The sequence below is a fragment of the Carassius auratus genome, chromosome 27 (genome assembly GCF_003368295.1).
Source record: "Carassius auratus strain Wakin chromosome 27, ASM336829v1, whole genome shotgun sequence".
NCBI lineage: Eukaryota > Metazoa > Chordata > Actinopteri > Cypriniformes > Cyprinidae > Carassius > Carassius auratus.
In genome coordinates, this window is record NC_039269.1 from 14,011,919 (window position 1) to 14,031,543 (window position 19,625).

Consider the following 19,625-nt stretch of genomic DNA (forward strand, 5'->3'; position numbering starts at 1 on the left):
GAAGATAAACGTAGGTCTTACAGGTTTGGAACGACATGAGGGTGACTAATTAATAGCATAATTATGATTTTCCGATGAACTAACCCTTTAAATTAAACTGTCTTATCTATATCTACACATAATATATTAAAAACCTTTTAGACTCATATGTATTCAAGATGCAAGGGACATATTATAGTCCCTTGTTGCAGTTGCTGGTAAAAATCACATTTTAAAAAGACTGGAATCATTTAATCAAATACGAATTGAAAATCTATACAATAACATCATATCTACTTTATCTCCTCATATTTGTCATTTTCATCATATCATAGATCCTTATATGTCACTTATACATATGGTTATATTTTTAGTGTACAATATTTTCATTGATTGTCTGTGAAAAATTCATGCGTGGTATATATGATGAAACCGTTTGTTTTAAGACGCACTGTCAGGAAGCAGTCACAAAAAGCGCAAACACAAGAGGGAAAATGGATCACTGTGTCCTCACTAAACCTAACCCTCTGTCTACTTCAGTATTGTCTCCTAAGAGCAAAATATAAAGAAACAGTGCATTTTACCCCATCTGTTTCTGACAGCTCATATGTTTGGGCGGATATGTGAAGAAGGGGCATAGCTAGAGGAAGAGGTTGATTGAGAGGGATTTAGCTCTGCTGATGTTCCATCACTTGCCCACAAACTTCCTGAACCAAACACCCTCCTCAAAAGACACTAAGTTAATCCACTCTAAACAAGGATGAGTGTTCTTGCCAGTAAACTAAGAGAGTGCTCTGAGGATATTTCATGTCTTGCTCCATCCAGCCTTTCTTTTGGCACAGGAGGATAAGCAGAAAAGGCTTTTGAAGAAACGGATGCCTGCTATGGCTCTGCATCAAAGATGAAACAAAGCGGCCGAGAACTTTTGTTGCTAAGTGTCTCAGTGATTTCTGCAGCATAGTTGATATCATGTGAGACTTTTTTAACGAAAACCAGCTTGGCACTGGTTTAACCCCGTTCTGCATGAAAAGAATTCTCCTCATATTCTTTTGAAATCACAGATCACCCCATGCATGCACTTTCTTTTAACCCTTTCAGTAGTGAGTTTAATACATTCTTGTGGTCCCCCCAGAGTGGCTTTTTTTAAGACGACTGTTATTTTAGAAGGTTTCCTCTTACTGTTTCCATGGCGATGCATCATGCTGACACGTGACACACTGCAACCACAATAACACAGTATGACAGATGGATCGCTATTATTTCCTTTTTCCTTTTTTTATTTTTTTATTTTTATATTCACAAACTTTCATACCATGTCATGAACTATCTGGTATTCTGATTCACTAATATGTGTAAATGAGTGTGTTTTGTCATTTAAAAACCTTTCTAAATTATCTAGTGTTCCTGTAGCTCAATTGGTAGAGCATTGCAAGGTTGATAAAAAATGATAGCCTGAATGCACTTTAAGTCGTTTTGGATAAAAGCGTCTGCTAAATGCATAAATTTCAATCTTCATCGTGATCTGGGTGCCGCCATGTTTGTTTGCGCTGTTATGTGGTTAAAAACACTGCATAATTGTGGTAATCAGCACAAGCTAGAAAAAGAAAAAAAAAACACCGTGAAAGCATTTGAATTTGACATTTACGTGATGTCACTGAACGTTTCTAAATCCCATATGTGGGACAGTACTCTCAGAGGCACGGAAATAAAAATCGCATATGTGGGACCGCAGCACTCAAAGGATTCCTGCACATTATTTTTTGGAATGATTCATCATGCATGTTATTCCAGAGGAAAAAAATATTTAACCAAAAATGAAACAAGTCACTCTTCCTCCAAAACGACTTTATTTTCCACTGATGTAATTTAGGTTCCATTAGGATACAAACATAATCTATTTCAAAGGAATGATGTTCTTTGAAGTTTCTATGCATCAAAGAAGTATATCATTTTCCACTAAAATATTGAGCAGCAAAACTCTTTTTGTTATTGATAAAAAAAAAAAAAAAAAAAAAAATATATATATATATATATATATATATATATATATATATATATATATATATATATATATTGAGCACCAAATCAGAATATTAGAATGACTTCTGAAGGATCAAGTGACAAACCCCAAACCTCTGTACCGTAGAGTAATTTTTACTAATCATTATGAATTTTACCATCCTTTTCAAGTGAATTAAATATCTGTTTCAAAGAAACGTCACATTACAAAAGTAAAATGGGGTGGCCAGAAATGATTCACATTGACATATATCTCAAACATATCTGCTCAAGAGTCTGTCAGATATGTTGTAGGCATTCTGTCAGTCCATTAGTTTTGAACCCCATCAGACTTACCCTGGAATCCATACATCTAAAATTCATTTAATGAAATATTCCCTCTTTTCTAGCATGGCCTTTTCAGTCAATGCAGCTACGCAGAAGAAAAATGATTCAAGTAACATACAGCCCTTACAGTAGCACAGTAATATACAGCAGTCCAACAAGTGCACGCATGGACTCTTATCTGATCTAACTACATAAATGCTCATGCTTAACTGTATTGTTCTCATGTAAACCCCAGCCAACTATGGCTAGATCATAATTTATAGGAAAACAATGGATTGAATCCACGTACTAAATAGAAAGATGGGACGACGTTTTCTCACAAAGCTGTTGGCGTGATCTGATGTGGAGCTCAGATTATAGCGAATATTTGTTGCAGAGCTTCAATCTCTGTTTACGTTGCGAGTCAAACTGTCACAAGCCACCAAGCATTTAGAGTCGCATGATTTGAGAAACAATAGAATGTATTCGCTCACAAAGGCGTCGAAAAGACTGAATGCCATCACATCTTTTACTTCAAAGGCTGAAAGGTAACAGCTGAAAATTTCAAGTGTAATTTACAGCGGCAAACTAATTTCAGCAATACACGGTCTTTTGAATGAGATTGCAGGAGAGAAAGGCATAATAGAGCCCATTCAACCTCTCAACTTTCTTTTTCAAAAGCACCAAAAGGATAAGTCTAATTAATTAAATCATTTACATATCAAAACATTCATTTCTCCATGATAATGGAGGAAAACTTGAGTCGTCTGAAGGGGGGAGGGGTACCTGGCTGCGCATAAACTCTGGACTGATGACACTTTTTGTGAGGACGAGGAAATAGTAGAAAGATCAGACTAACCTTTCTCTTTATCTGATGAAACGGGTCTTAAGGATGGCTTTATAATGAGCATCATTACTAGGACATAATGCTACAGTCTATAGGGATCTGGCATGTCAAAGTCAGGTGAAAGGAAACAAAGAGGTAAATACACACTATTTGGATACATTTGGCCTCTCTGCTACAAATGCTGCATTTAAATATGCAACAAAGAAGATGAAGTGTGACCTGTGCACATGATAAAGGGCCGTATGGCACTTTTCACTAATTTGGTTATATTGCAGATAACCTTGGTAGCGGTTAATGTCTGTTTAGTTTCTGTATAAAACAGATGTTCAATCATTTACCTTGCCCCTTCTCGGTCACTAAGCAGAATAATGTAATGCCTATGAGCACCTGAATAACTGAAGTTTGTCAGTTAATCTAGAAATCAATGCTACACTTGATGCAAAAAAATGTAAGGTCTAAATTTAAGATTTATTTATTTGAATTGCATGAATTGCACAGTTCCGTCCATTTTCGCATTTATGTGATGCGTATTTCTCAAACATAAATGAAACAGATAAGATTTCTGTAAGCTAGCCATATTTTCATACTTTTTAAATGTAACTGAATAAGTTGAATACATTTCACAAAAAGAAATATATGTATATATATATATATATATATATATATATATATAAAATTGTAGGCTACATCGTGTGCACGATACTAATTCGTTCCGTCACTGAACTAAAACGTGTACACGATTGCTATTGCGTTCCCTCAAATTACTATTTCGTTCACTCGATTTATAAATTGTGCACACGATTTACTAATTCGTTCCTTCGATTTGCTAAATCGTGCACATGATTTACCAAATCGAGGGAACACAATTTTAAATCGAGGGAACACAATAGTAAATCGAGGGAATGCAATAGTAATCGTGTGCACGTACAGTGAGGGAACAAATGAGTAAACCGTACATACTTTTTTTTTTTTTCTTGCATGTCATGTGCGGGGCTCCGTCATATACGGACTCTCTTAACAATTTGAATAAATGCATTTTGAAAATATGATTATTTAAATAAAAACTAATTGATGCCAATAGTTAATAAACTATGACATGCTTGTATAGGCATATGTGCATATTTTAAGTAGGTAATGTTTATATTTATATTATATAATAGTAATTTTAATGGCTGGACATTTTATATGCAATTCAAATACAGAAATCTTACATCTAGTTCTAAATATTTGTATGTCCTGCATCTGTCTCTATCACATTCAATAATAATCACTATCCTCAAATACTCTTTGAAAAGTTTGACATTACCCGATTCACTTCGGTTGTGTTCTTTCTAGAAATCTGTTGTTCTGCACAGTCAAAAACAAAGCATGTTTTGGAGCATCCTCATTATTCATATGTTGAAATGGTGCGCTATAAAAGTGTGCGTACTGTATCTGAATGTGTCAAAAGACTCACACTGGCTCTGTGCTATAGGTGTGGAATCTACAGTACTCTCTGTTGTGCAAATCAAAGCGATGGCTGATGGTGAAAGATGGAAAGGCCTCTGATGCAAAAACCAAGCCTGCTGATATCAAAGTGTGGAGATAATTCTGATTCGTGCCCCTGTCGAACACTCCTTTTTGGGTATTTTCCTGAAGCCCAGCTTGCAAGTCGAAAGGCAGAGCTGGACGTCCACATGTTGCTTTAATCTAAAACAGTTCAAGAAAAATGTCAATATCAACCCTTAGGTGCTGTTTCATCACCAAAAACAAGAACAGGGCAAATCGTATGTGTGGATTTGAAGCGTGAGGGCAGGTTCGCTCTGTCAGACCTGTCTTTTCTTTTTAAATCAACGTGTTAAGGAGTTTATCAAGAGACTACAGTAAATTAAGTGTCAAGTGATACCTGCAATGCTCAAATCAAATTAAACTTACAGTTGTCCATTTAATCGATGTTCAGGGTTTCAAGAGCACTGATACACAATCTAAAAAAAAAAAACTGAGATTTTCACAGTTTGAATCACTCCGCATATCTGTGTTTGCACCCTTCAGACAAATGTGTTGGTCTGTGTACTAGTGGTAGAGATTTTCATTCAGAGATTCTTTCTACTGCTTATACACACTTCTAAGTGTTTAGCAGAATATTAATAATTTGTCCAAATACCCACATTTGTGTTCTTTGCACTTGACTACTTATACTGTATGATGTACTTCCTGTGTTTGAAAAGTATGAAAAGCATCGTCAAAATAGTCCATCTGCCATGAGTGGTTCAACTGTAATGTTATGAAGTGACGGGAATACTTTTTGTACGAGAAGAAAACAAAAATGTTGACTTTATTAAACTATTTGTCTTCTCCGTCTATCCCCACAGTGGAGAATATGAGCTGGACACAGGCTGCTTACACTCTTTATGTAAATAAAACCAAAAATAACATTAAAAAAAACAAAAGGCCAAAAAAAAGTATCCCTCTAGTTCAGCCATCTCCTTTGCATGAAGAGTGACAAGAACGCTCTGTTTTCTTTCCAATCAAATCTATGCATTTAGCAGACACTTTTATCCAAAGCAGCTTACAGTGCATTCAGGACATACATTTTTATATATTTTTAACCAGTATGTGTGTTCTGGGAATCAAACCCACAAATGCTCTACCACTGTGCCACAGGAACACATAAAACAGTAAATACATGTAGAAAATGTATCCTTGTGGTGCCAGCTAACACAGAGGAGCGTAAGTGCTATTGTGCTATTTGGATTTTTACACAAGTTCACAAAAGATGTTTTTAGATTAAATATAACACCGATAACATTAAATAAATATTTTTCATCAGGTTATATATTTATTACTATTAACTCAAACCACTTTAAGGGCATCTCCACTTATCACAAACATCTGCTGTGCACTTTTATTTGTGTTCGTAGTTCGGAAGAAGCCTCTTAAGCACAATGGGTTGTGGGCAATTTAAGCCGTTTAAGTGTACATGGATCCACAATTCAGAAATCTATAGAAATCAGAAACTTTTGGCATAGTCTTTTCAAAAAACTATGTTTTGGGACACTTATTCTAACTTTACATACTATTTAGCATAGACAGTATGCACATTGGGGCAACTTTAAGTGTGATTTTGTTCAAAACACAGATTCTTTCAGGAAGGAAACAGAAGACTCAACAATTTTAGAACTGCACACTTCTCTTACTAATTTGACCATATTTCTTTAACAGAAATAGTATTAGCTGTATGTTAGTATATGGTTTCTGAATTCATCAACTGTTTTTATGAGTGAGTCAATGAATCATTCACTCAACTGTTTTGTTCATGGTGACTCATCACTAGTGAAACTATACATGAACTGACATTTTGTTTAAATTGTAAGTTAGTCAAATCTGGTAAATAATAATAGTAATTAAAACACTATGCCTATCACACATACAGTAGTGCTGTTGGAACATCAAACTGGCATGTGTGATGTTAATGGTACTAATCTTAATTTAATGAGGAAAATGCTTCTCCAACTACAAAGTGATAAAAAAAAAATATTTTGATAAAAGAGACTTAAATGTTAGATAAGACATATTTTTTTCTTCTTCTTCTTCAAATAATGTGATGCTCAAAACCCTGCTGCAGGACTTCAAACCACAGGGCAAAATGTATAATTTGTGTATTTCCCCCCATCAGATTTCTTCTTTATTGCTCTGTGAGTATTTCAATCTCTTGTCCTTGAACAAGCAACTAATCTGCCTCATAGAAACGGAGTGGTTATTGTGAATTCTTTCTTCATCCTAGCTGTTTAAGGCCACGCATCTTCACTGTTGTGCAGCATGTTTCGCTTCTGTTTTCTCTTCTAACCTTGAAGGTCCTTTCTTTAGGATCAAGCTCCAGCATCAACATGTCACTCATCTTTTAGCAACCATAGCGCTTAAGGGGAACATGTGAATATCTACTCTGATTTTTTTCCATAGATGCAAAGAGAAGTCAGCCTTTGAAGTGATAGCAAATATTTGGATTTTAAAGATGTTAAGATGATGCCAGCACTTGGTTTTTAATTCAAGATGAATTCTGCTACCCAAATGAGCTATTTATTTTCAGCGTTCTTGTAAAGTTAATTAATTTTGAAACAATAACATTTTGTCATTGAAATATTTCTTGTTTTAATTAATCAACCCACAAAATGAAACACTTCACTTTGTGTTTCTTTATTCAAGTATTTGTCGTCTTTTGCTTTAACCCAGCAACCTCTTCAAAATTGTGCTGAATCTCCAAGACAGTATTCCAAAAATATCAAAGTTAGGATGGCAATATGTGATAGATACAACTCAGCTAATGCAAACCCTGCTCTATATCAGTCAGAATAAGCATATGCTGATGGTATGCAGTCAGTGGTGCCTGTCAATCATTTCCTATTCACAGAGCTCAAAAATCCTTCAGATGTCGCAAGCTGAGACTTCAGCACAGAACCATGCAAATACAATATGTATAATTTAATGGCAGTGACTTAAATCAGTATAAACAGGCCTCTTGATGTTTGGACCGGGTCAAAGAATCTCCCTGCTCTCAGTCAACCAGTGATGATGTTCAAGAGAGACACCAAAGGCATTAGATTTTTTTGTAGAGATTTGTGTGTGTGTTCATGTGTACGTGTGTGTAAACAACACTACAGACTTTGATTTCACCTCAAAGCTGCTGTAAATACACACTCCTTTTACCCGCACAAACAGATGAAGACCATAACATTTCTCCTCTTCAGCTCCCATGACGCTTTCCTGGGTGGCATATTGACAGTTCATTTTGACGCTTCTCTGCTATAGTTAGTGCTGACGCTTCCCACACCCCTCGCTGTCCTAAAACTGATGACAGACCACCTTTGCAAGCTGTTTTCCATCAATAAATGTCCTTAAATAGAAACACTACAACAATGGTGTATTACATGTACATGATTAACTTAAACTTAATAAACTGCATTTGAGTTCCTTCTTGTTTTCCAGTAGCTGTGACCGATGATGGCGTCTAGGTGATAGGGCAGTCTGGAGAGTATTTGAACACTGGTGAGTTGTAATACAGTCGGTCAATAAGAACTGCAGTATATCAACACCTTTCTGAGTTGGCGGTAGAAGTATACGAAAATATATCAAAGATTTACAGGAGGTAAAAAAAACTTCTGACTCGATCGTATTAATTAATATTAAATTCAGGAATTAACAAATCTTGTCAAATTTGATACATTTAAATAATAAAGCAATAATCCCGAAGAAGCCGTGGTTTTCAGTGAATTTATAACAGCTATGGGTTCGTTGTTAGGCACAACATGAAGCGAACCCCCTTAGTTGTTATAAATTCAACCAATTTTGTGCTTAATGCACTTTATTTTGCAGAAGTAGTGCTGAAGTCCAACTAAAGATTTAAATATTTAAATATCCTGTATGTCATACAGAGATCATGCAATCCTTATCAATATTGATATTAAAATACATTTTAGACAAAAAAAAAAAAGAAATGTGCATTGCACGATAAAGATGTACTCTAAATAAAGTTTAATTATAATTTGCAGTTCCTGAGGATTTGCCTTATACAACAATATGAAAATTATACCCTTCCTATCAGTGCAAGCTGCACAACTCCTTGTCCAAGCTATTGTTCTCTCCAGACTGGACTATTATGATGCTCTCTTGGTGGGCCTTTCCTTGCATGCACTATCAAGCCTCTGCAGCTGATCCAGAATGCAGCAGTTAGAGTGGTCTTTAACGAGCTGAAAAAAGCTCACATTACACCTCTCTTCGTCAGTTTACACTGGCTACCAGTAGCTGCTCTCATCAAATTCAAGGTACTGATGCTTGCCTACAAGACAAAAACTGGTGCTGCACCAATATACCTAAACTAACTAGTTCAAACTTGTGCACCCTCCCTCCAGAAGCTAGCGTTCTGCAAGTGAACCACGCCATGTGGTGCCATCCCAAAGAGCCACAAAATACTGTGCTAGACTAACCGAGACTTGTCAACAGCAACATTATACTGTTGCTCTCTCGTTTGTCTGATTGCTTCTATTGTTCTCCTTATTTGTAAGTCGTTTTGGATAAAAGCGTCTGCTAAATTATTAAATAATGTAAATGTATAATTTTAAGTTATGTGTCAATAAACATGTTAATGGATTGGAAGTATACTTTATTATTATAAATATTAGGTTGGGGAGCAGTTTTTTAGTATTATGAAGTAATATTTATATTTCTTTAGTAATATAAATATAGTTTTCATTACTATTTTTTACAACTTTTATATTTGTTGTTCCTTTTAACATATATTTTTATTACATATATACTATATATTTATAGATTTTTTTATTAAGCTTTAATATTTTTTAATTACAAATTAAAAAGTTTGAAATATTTCTATTTAGCATTTCTTTTTATTTTAGCATTTAGTAATTGTACTTACGATGTACTTATACAGCAAATAGCAGTTCTGTATTTACCCTTTATTTACATAGCTGACAAGTGGAGAGCTGTTTCCAGGCTGTGCACGGCGCTTTATTATAATGGTGGGGTGTTGAAGTTACGAGGTTTCACTGACAGTTTGAGGATCTAATGGCATTACAAAGTTTAGTGGTAAGCTCATTTTAAATGCTTTCCATTGGTTAAATGTTTGTGAAACCAATAGCACAGCTTTATAATAATTAATAACTATAACATAATAGAGATAATTAAGAAGTTTGGAATAATTTTCCAAGGCACACCTGACTAGGCTAGGGTATACTATGCCATACGGAAACAACTCTGCAACTCCTGTTTGTGGGATTGATTATGACATAAACACTCTGTTTATGCACGGTTATGGGAACATTATATCAAAGACACATAGCACACAAAAATAAATAAATAAAAAATACGCTGAGTTACAGACTTCAAAACAAAATGCATTGCAAAACTCCTGTTTGAATAATTTAACAATATCAAACCTATTCTCCCTTATTCAGCTGCAAAGATAACCTTTTCCTCACCCCATGGAGTCTCAGTGTTTAACCATACTTACCTCAGCCCACTTAGAGCCAACTATGTGGTGCGCCCCAGGATGCAGAAATCCAGCCTTAGGCACCCCAACCCCTCACCGCCTGCCACAGGGATAGACGTACCTGCATGAATGATTCCCGGGGTAGAGCGGCTGGCATGGTCCACTGCAGCCCCAGCCTGTCAATCTCAATTGGGACAGGATACTCTGCACAGATCATCTGCATGTTTGCTGGCTCCCGCCGGCAAGCCTGGAACAACACAGGATGTGACTCAACTGCCAGGAGGCAGAGAGGAGTAGGTAAACAAGTCAGACACAGAGAGAAGCAGCTAATGAGAGCTGATGTACTGTATGCACTTGCACTGTAGATGCTATGCATGTGACAGAGAGATTGCACAGAATAATGTGAGGCTTTGGAGTTTGACAAACTGTTAAACGCTGGTTTGAAAAAAAGCAAGGAAATCTTGCAACTGTTGTTTAAATATTCATGGCTTCAAAGTAAATACTTTTTCCCCCCTCACATTTCCTATTGTATTCAAATATTATTAAGTTTAGACCATTTCAGACTCTTTTAAGGAATATTCTTGGTTCACTAAAAATTGTGGCTATAATTGCTCAATCATTAAAAAGAAAATTGAGTAACTGCATCGCTATATTTTATTATATATCATATATCGTCTTTATAACTCATTTATAGTGAAGCTTTCTTGGTGAGAACAACATAATTTAAGACATCTCGTATCAGCTTCCCATATAGGTTATATATTTAGACTGCTCCATTGGAGCACAAAATGTCAGTATGCATTTCTATGTCAAATGTGAAGTAATGCTTTACTCTGAGACACACCTGGCAAAATTTAAATAACTCCCTTCTGTTGAATATAACCTCAAGCTTAAAAAAATGTGAAATTCTGCCATGGCTTTGTGTGATACAAGAGGGTTGCAGAATGGATACAATATCACACCGTACAGTGACTGGCCACTGTATAAATATTAATCCAGCTGTTTCTCTCAAGTCCAGCAGAGCCCGAACATGATCCGGATGCTTCCATTCACACCTGCACAAGGTGAGGGTGATGGGATCAGCTTGTGAGAGCCGGTTAGGTGTGAGATGTGTGAAGCCACAGGTACAGAGGAGGATGGCACTGAGATTGCAGCAGACGTTTCTCCAGAGAGCTCTCGGGCTGCTTTTAAGCCAGGGCACTAAAGAGATTAAAATGCCAAGAGTCATGTGTTGTGATGGCCAGAGCTGCTATATATTTACTGACGTACAAAATGACCAATATCATGACTCAACTCACTGTGTCAGGTGTGACTACACAGGTTAAAAAACTATAATTCCCTGTCCACACCTTTAAAGCGTGAATCTTTCAGCCTGCCGGTTTAAGCAAGCGCTCTGCCGCTAAAATTCCTTCTGTCAGCTTGCTTTGGATCCATTTGATGAAAGGAAAGATGCAACTTCAGTGTGATTTTGGACTCTGCCCAAGGAAAATCCACAGAGTACAGTGGAATTCACTTCCAATGTTTACTTTTTATGTATAGGTGCTCAGCCTTAGCTGATGCTGTCCTCTCACCTGCCCACAAGATCTATGAGGGATACATTTAAGTTTATTTTGTAACAGCTCTGGATCTTCAAATAGCTTTAAGCATAAACTGTAAGCTGACCCAACTCAGTCCCTCTAACCATATGAGCAATTGTATTCATTGATCTAATCACCTTATTTTGTGTTTCATGTCTCAGACTGGTGTGTCACACAGAGGGAAAAGTCTGCTTGTTTCATGTTGAAATTCAGTTTATATATATATATATATATATATATATATATATATATATATATATATATATATATATATATATATATATATATATATATATATATATATATATTGTATATTTCAAAATGCAATTTATTCCTGTGATGGCAAAACTGAATTTCCAGTTCTTCAGTGTCATGTGATCCTTCAGAAATCATTCTAATATGCTGATTTTTCAAGAAACATTTCATCATCAGTGTTGTAATCAGTTGTGCTCTTTCATATTTTGTGGAAACCATGGCACATTATCAGGATTCCATCAGAATAGAAAGTTAGAATGAAAAGCTTTTACTAAGAATATAAATATTTTTGCAACATTAAAGATGGGGTTCATAAAGATTTACTGAACTATGCCCCCCCCCCCCCACACACACACACACACACACAAATTATATGATGGCATGCACCAGTCACTTTGTGCAGCATTGGTCTGCTTACTACCTCATTCAGCATGGAACTGACATCATTCCACTACCTCATCAGTCAGTTAAATAAAATAACTTCTCTTGAGCCCTTTGTCACTTGTCACTTTAATCAGACATAATAAGGTTTTATTGTGCACTAAATATCTTTTATCTGCACTGTTGTTCCCTTCATTGATTTGCACTACTGTATATATGTCATTTGCCTTGTGTTGCTTTATTTAACTTTATTTTTAATTTTATTATGTTCTTTTTTACATTCCCTTATTGTGTAGTTGTATCTACATTTTATATTTGATCTAGATTTTTAGGCTTTAATGTTAATGTTATCTGTATGCACCGGGGTCTGAGAGTAACGCAATTTTGATTCTCTGTATGTATGTACTGTACATGTGGAAATTGACAATAAAGCAGACTTGACTTGACTTGACTTGATGTCTTTAATGTTACATTTGATCAAATTAAGGCATCCTTGCTGTGAAGTACAACACTGATTCATGTCGTCAGTCCCCATAACACACACACACACACACACACACACATACACACACACACACACTGAGTTGCTTTTAAGGAACTCAGATCCTTAGATCCTTCAGGACTTTCACCACACACACAAAGTACAGAATCAGTCTTTGCTGTCTCTGCACCTTTTGTTCATACAGCTGAAACTGATGTGGAATTCATGCACAATGTCAGCAAGAGTTCCTTGTCCTACATCTAATGGCAACAATGTTCCATATGAATGTTGATTGTGGCGACAATGGCTCATCGAGTACACTGATGTGATGCAACGCTCCATACAGAGGACAACTAATGTGGCAGAACTTATGTGGCTTGTGTCTGAACATGTTACCGCAGCTGTATTTCACCCTGCACAGTCACGCGCGCCTTAAGAACAGCTCCCCATGCGCAGATTAACCTGATTATGGCTATTCTACGCCCGTGATAATCCTGTATGGTGGGTTAGGAGGATATAACCGCTCTGGGATGATAAACAGAGCTGCAGTCGTTCGACAGCAGGAGCCCATTCGCAGACAATAGGGTGGTGATTGGTGCTGCTCAGCATTAGCAGTGAGAAAGCCCTTGAGTATGACAGGCACTAAGAAGAGCTGAAAAAAACTGACAGTGTATATTAAAGTCAATAGTCATTCTCACCGAGGGCTAATGAAGGGCTGTTCCTTTTTTTCAATAGCGATCCAATCAAAGTGACTTTGCGGAGGGTCTTTTTCTCTACAATGTCATTTGCACTGCAGATAGAAGGTAAGATTTAGAAGGAGACATAAATGGCATCACAGTCGAGAGGCTTCCATTTCTCACTTATGCATTTTATCTAATAAAAATAAGAAATAGTAACATCAAGTTGCTGCCTGCCCATTCTTAAACATTGTCATCCACCAGCTTTGAGGGTGATTAAACTCTAAGGGTTTTTGAATTCCTGTAGGAGGCTTCAGTCTGGCCGGCTAATCCATCAGACCAGCCTAGATGAGTCGTGTGGATCTGTGCCCTAATCAGAATGAATGATGCCGCAGTGATCAAGGATGCAGGTCAATCTCTTTCCAAACTTCATTTACATGAAATGTTCCAGCCTCTTGTACAGCATTCAAACACCTGGCTACAAGCACAGTTTACCAAATATCTTGCGCCCTTGAGATGTTGTTCCTGTTGATGAAGATGCAGAAGTCAGCAGAACGCCCACTGGATCATTAAAATTTGGGCATTTGAGTATGGTACTTCTCATTAGCGCATAATTTCTAAAGTGTAGAAATCACCCTATATGTGCAAATTCATATATATATATATATATATATATATAGAGAGAGAGAGAGAGAGAGAGAGAGAGAGAGAGAGAGAGAGAGAGAGAGAGAGAGAGATTAGATTAGAAATCAAAAAATATTTAAAAAAATATATAATTAAATAATAAAGCTGCGTTTTCAAGATTAATTTAATTTATTATTTTAACATATCATCAATTATATTAGTATACGCTAATGTAAAAAAAATTGGTTGTGTCTCGAGAGCGGTGGGTCGAGCAGGTGTCACTCATCTCCAATCACTCCACCGGCCTCACACGTTCCCATGGCCCTCGGCCCCGCCCCACTCGTCAAAGACACTTCTTGAAAGTATATTAACAGAACATTTGGCTGAGCAAAAACTTTACAGTATAATATTTGAACAAAAATGATATGATTGAAATAATTAAATTAATTAGTAAACATCAGTCTACAATAGAACTCACTAATCACTCCTAAATTGGACCATTTGTAAATGACATCATTGCTTGTGGGTGGAGCCTCAGTTCAGCAATCACAGGTATAAGTCTCTTCACCAACTGTGGATCGGTTTTATACTTTCAATCCAGGCAACAGAATCAATAGGAGCTCAGAGTCTGCATAGGATGTGAAGTGGTATGACAATGTTCACATTCTCTTGTGGCTCGCCAACAATATTCTTCACAAAAGAATGGTCCATTTTGTGGTATGGCACTTCACTTTTTTAACATCTCTTTTGAAGATGCAAGAAGATGTATCGTATAATGACATGCTTTTGATATGAAGTGGCAGCATTTAACAGAAGGAAAGCGTAGAGAGCTGGCTGAAGAATGATGACAGAGTATCAAAGCAGATAGAGCACTTAAGACTCAACTCTAACTGAGAGCTCTTACAGCTCTCCTCAGATGAGCCATGATCTAGATATCACATTCCCGCCTGCTGCCCCTCATAAAAGTTTTTCTGCCAGCCAACACAAAACTCTGCAACTGTGACACACAGTTTCTAAGACACCTATCTACAAAAGATAATTGAAAGAGTTTACGAGACTCGAAAACTAGTTTTGCTCTGGCAGTGTAGAGAACTCATTTTGTGAGTGGCAATTTACAGTTGATTTGCGGACACTTAAGAAAGGCATAGATGGTCTGTCTTATCCTAAAGTTGTGCAGCCTGAGGCGTGTCTGTCCTAATCTGCAGATTGAGGTTCTGATAGCTTTATGTGTGTCTGATTGCTCTCAGTTCCCCAGAGGGAAGCTTCCCTCCCCCAAGCTACGTCCTCCTGCTCTTGATTGGCTATTTTTTTTCCTCCATCGCTGTTCAAGCACCCTATTTTGATCATAACAATTGACTGAGAAGATAAATACAAATGAAAATAGAAGGCAACCACACTGCAAAAACCGGTAGCTGTTCTTTTTTTTTCTTTTTTTTTTTTAAGTAAACGTGAAATTGAAGTGCGTGTTAATGATCTGCTATTTTTAAAGCAAATGCAAGAATTTGAACTTCTCCCAGCTCTGTGCTGTACCGTGTTCTTGTGAGATGTGAAATGTGCAAATGTTGCTGTAGTCTTAATAACAGGCGCTGAGAGCAGCTCTGGGACTGTTTTGGTTAGATTCACAGTATCAGATAAATTTAATGTAAAAATAAATAAATAAAAAAAGTCTATATCTTGAAAACATTTCCAGAGATATGTGATATCTCATTTATTCATCTAAAGGACGCAAATGTATGCAGCTGCACAAATAAATAATTCTGTCAATAACAGCATATTGTCTCAGCTTTAGAGTGATGAAAAAAGTGATAATATATATACATACATATACAAAACACTATTGAATATGAAAAAGATCTACTTTTCGGGAGCGAATATTCCAGTCTTCACTGCCATTATATCCTCCAGAAGTCATTCCAATGTGCAATATATATTGTTTTATGTTAGAAAACATGAAAAGGCCAACAACTGAATGATCTACAGAGTTTAGCAGCTCTGAATGGAGTGCTGGTGCACCAGTCAATCACATAGTGAATTCTGCAGAAAGCTGACCTGTATATGGGAAAGTGGCACAAAAGGCACCATTACAGGCTCGTCTGAAGATTGTCAAAAAGCATAATAGAGACTCCATTGCAAAGTGTAAAAAGATTTCATGGTTAGATCACACCAAGATAGAGCTTTCCAGCCAAAATCCAAAGACATGCATGTGGTGCTAATATAACACTGCCCACACCTCCAAGAAGCACCATACCTTCAGAAAAGTGTGCTGGTGGCGGTGCATCACACTGTGGGACTGGACTGGGCATCTTGTTAAAACAAAGAGAACATTAGATGATGCAAATGCTGAAAAATGCAGAACCGTTTTTCCTCCTGCTAGAATTCGTGAGAGCATTTTTCAGCAGGACAAAAAAAAAAGAGGCTAAATTAACATTGGAGTGGCTAAAGAACAAAAAAAAAAGTGTTGAAAAAGCCCAGTCAAATCCTGATCTCACTCCAATTGAGAATCTGTCACGCTGCTTGAAAATTGCAGAGCACAAGCATCATCCAACCAATTTGAACAAGCAAATCTGGCCTAAGAAAGGCTGAAATAGCACTTAAACTGTGCACACAGCTGTCAACTGCTGCAAAAGTATTTTTTTAAAATGTGCTTTTTTATAAAATATTAAAGAGCAAAGTTCCTTCAGAAGTTTTTTTTTTTTTTTTTTACAGTGAACAATGTTGTAATTTATACTGTATATACTGAAAGCAATGCACTGTATATAGACAGAGCAAGCAAGAGAAAGAGCAACACAAAGAAGAGGTTTTTATGTACGTGTATATATGACTGTTTTGACAGAATCGACACTTCAAAGCGGAGCATCACAGTCATCCCAAGGTCAGTTCAAAGCAAATAAAAGGCACACTCAGCAGTGTGAAGATATGTGCATGGGACTACAGCATACATTAAACAAACACAAGCCACAGAGTCAACACTCAACCCTGGGTTTAGCTTTATGGACAAACCCACGTGAATGTCAATAGACGACTTAAAAACAGCAGTCTGCACCAGACAGCTCTGCATTTGTTCGCTGCTGGATGGGCCTGATTGTGAATACAGATCTAAGATGTGCTCTTTAAAATTATCGATCAGAGCGCCATTAGAAGAGCCCTTAAAGGCTTTGCTTTGCATATCTCTCTTATTATTTTGTTATTACAACCTTGTTTTAAAACTAATATACATGGTATTCAATCTCATCCTGAATCCCGGATGTTTTCATAACATTTGCGAATTCTTCGTTAGCCGTTTGCTTGGTTTAAAACAGCCATTGCTTGCATAATTATCCTGGCTGTTTTAATGAGTTTTCCAATGGCTTGAAGCGGTAATTGGATTTTCCTTGGAGCAATCTTGTTAAATGCATAAAATCGTATATTTAATTTAGAGAGGAAATCGATGGCGAAGTGAGTGTCGTTGGCAGCGCTTGGGCCGTTGTGGAAATACAACAAGCGCTGCTGAGAAGAAGGAGGCAATATATTAACACGCACACTAACATCTCGTTACTGTAATGAAAGCTGTAAATCCAAAGCATGAGCTTTATAAGTGTTTCATGGGAACCGTATAAGCAAGAATTGGGGATTCTGTTGTGTTAGGGAGACTTTATTAATGTTGTTAATTTTCTAAATGGACCACAATTTTTCACAGAAAGCCTGAAGTCGTCATATTTTAGTCAAACAGGAACGGACATTTCCAATCAATATTGCTGAGCTCTGTCTCTGACAATTGTGTCTGTCAAACTGATTTAAAATCTGTGAGGGCAGTGAAAGTGTGGGGGCCGAGCCTCTGATACCTCTACATGACTTTCTTCCAAACAAAATGCTGTAGGCTACATATTCTGACAGTATGCCATAGCTAAAGCCCATTGAGTGCAGCAGTCAGGTTCTAGAAGTAAAAATCCCATTCATTTTATCAATAGGGTAATTGATTTTGAAAGCTAACTTGTAAATCATTAACAACATACCTTCTGTGAGCTACAAGATGGTTAATCAATGGTTTAGTCTCTTGTTGAAGACATCAGTCCATATTATTTCAACTTATTTATTTAAAATATATATTCAATGGAGAAAATCCTAGTGAAATACTACATTACCCAAGAAATCTCCATTAATCAGACAACTGCGAAAAAGAAATCAGACCATTAGAACACCCACAAGTGCTGCAAATTATGAAGATTTCCCCCACACTCTCAAAATACATGCTTATTTTACAATAAACATAACATATATCGTTCATATATATGATCAGCATGTTCAATAGCTTTATTTGCTTCAAATCTAAGTTTGCAATGTTGTGATTAACCTTAACCTAGCTGTTTTTAGTTTTTAACTAACTTTTAACTCTTTTAAAAAATACTTCCATGTCTGTCAATATCCCTTTCCCGTTTCATATGAAAAACATCACTGTGCACGTCAATCAAAGCAATTTAATGGTATGAGTGCCATTTCAAAACTACTTGTTAAATCATGCTAATCAACTACTTCTGTCTTGTTAAACTCATTTTATAAGTCATTTTAATTCCAAATAATCAGCCACTGGACTGGAGTTGTCATTATCACACTTTTAAATCACTCCGCAACCAAGCAGCTGAAATGACCTCGCGTTGTACTCTCATTGCAACAGTTTCAATTATTTTATTAAACATTGTACATAGAAATTGAAGAGGGTTCCTTTACAAACATGAACATGTCCCGCTGTACACCGTGTTTGAGAAGAAACTGTTGAATATCAGGGCATTGATTGTCTGCCACAATAAAGATAAGCCTTCTCCTCCGTTCCGACAGGACAAACCACTTAGACATCCAGGCATTCACTCCCAGCCTGACACTGAGTTCACGTTACTTAATGAAAACAAATATATGAATCCATTAAGAAAAGACATAACTCAATGTGAAGTAAATAAAAAAGAAACAGAGGACAAGATGAGCAGGCTTTCTATTCAGAGCTGTTCTTTTAATTATTCTGAATAAATTATGAATGTCTGCTTGCGAATGCATTATTTTTCTTTTCAGTATGTTTTAGCTCCATTTCGTTCACCGGCCACTTGTAACAAGCCCAGCATTCCTCTCATGTGCCTTATGAGATCATTCACAAATATTGACCGTAATCCCGAATCAAACAGCGAACAGTTCGGAAAAGTACACAGAATCAAACTCATGAAAAGAAAAAGGCGACATTGATTTCCAATCCCTTTGATATATTTGTTATAGAGTCTCATGTCTGTAAAGAGAACAATGATGGGGTGACCCTATCCTCCTTTGTTTGCATTATCTGCTCGCTGCAGTGACTTGCTTAATTAAAACTGTATTTATTATTACTTAGTGCCAAGTCAAACGAGATTTCAATTGCCCTTTTAGTTTTCATTTAGCGAGCCAGTTAACAAATAATTACATTTGCTTTCTGATAGCAGCTTCCCTCTAATGATCACAGACGGTATTCTCAGTCTTTATTACCCTTAGTCAGATAAACAAA